This window comes from Puma concolor, chromosome B2, assembly GCF_028749965.1.
Source record: "Puma concolor isolate L17-30 chromosome B2, mPumCon1.1.hap2, whole genome shotgun sequence".
NCBI classification, from domain to species: domain Eukaryota; kingdom Metazoa; phylum Chordata; class Mammalia; order Carnivora; family Felidae; genus Puma; species Puma concolor.
The window spans coordinates 53444640-53447334 of NC_141671.1; the positions used below are offsets into that span (position 1 = coordinate 53444640).

The 2695-nt window shown below is 37.7% G+C and overlaps 1 non-coding gene across 1 annotated transcript; it reads left to right on the top strand.

The window, feature by feature from the left end:
- The first annotated feature begins 1161 nt into the window (after positions 1-1161).
- On the top strand, positions 1162-1268 carry LOC112862949 (U6 spliceosomal RNA). Its single transcript, XR_003223810.1, has one exon. It is a non-coding gene; the product is annotated as a U6 spliceosomal RNA (small nuclear RNA).
- Positions 1269-2695: the final 1427 nt, after the last annotated feature.

Genomic DNA, 2695 nt, shown 5'->3' on the forward strand with positions numbered 1-2695 from the left:
AAGGAAGACATTAAAATGCATATCGTGTGCATATATATATATATACACAAAACAATGCCACATTATATATATAAATATATATACATATGTATATGTACATATATGTGTGTGTATGAGTGTGTGGCCATTCAATTTATATGCAGTATATATAAAATGGAACATTGCTATTCTTATAAATTCATATGTGGCTTACTATATTGGGCAAAAAAAACCTACCATTTCATTACTTTAATGATTTCTTCCTTAAATAATTTAATACTCTTAGTGGTAGAAATGAGCCCAAATGTCTATTTTGTCAAAACTATATCTTTGGAGAGAAATATAAGACTAGCTCTTCTATCCACTCTAGCAAGGGTGAGGTGAAAGTCACTGACAGCAGAACGTGTGGTAGAAAGCCCAGAGCATTAAGGCAGTGGGAAGATGAGGGCCTGGATTTGTGAAATGGCGACAAAAAGGAAGTGGAAGAGACTCTATTGTGACAATATTTGACCAGTTTGGGCTACTGGTTGGGTTTGAAAGGAGATGTAGGTGCAGCCTCAAAAACAAAAACCAACCAACCAACAACAACAACAAAACCCACATCACATAGAGTTCTCCTATTTGAGTAACAAGAAGAAAAGACTTTTACCAGAAATAAGGAAGGATAATTTTGTAGCAGATCACATTTCAATTTAGACATAAACCATAATTGGTCCACTTAAATGTGGTATTCCGTAGAAAGAAACACGGATTTGGACCCATTAACTCTTAAACCTACTGTGTGAGTTATGTGCTATTTTTATATCACGTTTATAGATGAAAAACAGGTATAGACAAGTTGCATGCTCAAGGTAATTCAGTAATCAGTGGAGCCAGCTTCAGAGAGCCTACTTTTAGCCGTTACCTAGAACATCTAATGATTGCACCGTCTTTGCTTATTCAATGGAGAGATTAGGTGATAACGTCACGTCACACCATATTCCCATCATCTTTTATGTGGGCAGAACGCAAAGCGTGGTCAGATTTCATAGTGCAAAATGTAGAAAGCTAATTGTATGTTGGTTTCTCTTCTTAGTTTTGCCCATTCAGTGAGTAAAGGAGATGTCCAGTCAATGCCTACTGGTTTTGTTGGTCTCTTTGTTTTGTTGGACTGGGCAATCTGATTTAAGAATTCAAGAACTAGTGCTCACTTTGGCAGCACATATACCAAAACTGGGGCAATACAGAGAAGATTAGCACGGCCCCTGAGCCAAGATGACACTCAGATTTGTGAAGCGTTCCATACTTTTGTGCTCAATAAATAATTTAAAGCATAAAAAAGAATGTAAGAAATAAGAGAAACTGGTTTGATGCTCTCTGAACACATAGTTTACTTCGTACTCCAACTTGTGCTAAAAGAAATCGAAGACAGGGTCTTGGTTTTCTGATGCTCAAAAGTAAAGAGGAAAACATGTAAACAAATTTGAAACAGCTGGATGTCATGAACTTGAATCTGGAATACTTAATTCTAAGAAATCTTGAATTTAATTATCAGAGCCACAGTATGCCTATAACAGATTAAAACAAATAAAGAATGGCGTCTCGTTCATTCCTATACTCTAACTTTGGTCTTCTTATCTACTTTTTCTATGGATATGGAATGTAGGTGATTAGGAAAAGAAAGTCCCTTAATCAGAAAATCACAATATCAAAGAAATCAAAATTGTGTCACCACATTTATGAATATATATTGTAGAGTGACTCAACGTACACTATGCAATTTGATCTTCGTAGTCACTCTTTCAAGTAGATACAGAATATTTTTTATCATCTCTATTTTAGAAAGGAAGCATAAGAAACTCAACAAATTTAAGGGACTTATCCAGGTTGACAGAGCTATTAAGTTGTATGTCAACCAAATCGTCTGAATCCAATTCCTATGTTCTTTTGATTCTTAGGGTTTTTAATTAAGATAGGCAGCAACAAAACAACCCCCAAATCTCAGCTTACCCCCAAAAGTTTCTCATTCTTGCTTACATGGCCCACATAGTTTGGCAGGGTGTTGTCCACATGGGGACCCTGGCTATAAAGCTTCTGTATCTTGCAGCTACACCATCTGGAACTTGATGTCTCCTGAGTTGCTGAGTCATAGGAAAGAGTACAGAAGGGTCTCACATCAACAATTAAATGCTTCATCATTTCTTCTCGCAAACCATTATCCAAACATAGTCACATGGTAGGAAGTCTCAGCCTTGTGTGAACCCAGACGGGGAAAAGAATTAGATGTGACTCAGCACTGGAAGTCTTGTGATATGGTGACCTTGGATAACTAATATTCACAGGTAGGAAAATGAGCATTAAAAACAATAATTGGGGCGCCTGGGTGGCACAGTCGGTTAAGCGTCCGACTTCAGCCAGGTCACGATCTCGCGGTCCGTGAGTTCGAGCCCCGCGTCGGGCTCTGGGCTGATGGCTCAGAGCCTGGAGCCTGTTTCCGATTCTCTGTCTCCCTCTCTCTCTGCCCCTCCCCCGTTCATGCTCTGTCTCTCTCTGTCCCAAAAATAAATAAACGTTGAAAAAAAAAATTTTAAAAACAATAATGAAACAATTTCCCATACCAGGGGTTTCTGCAATTTCTATTTCTATAAATGACAGAATGAAAAAATAATATCCCTTTAAACTAAATCCAAAACACATCATGTATGCTAGCCGCATTTTAAAGTGCCAACAGTCTGAG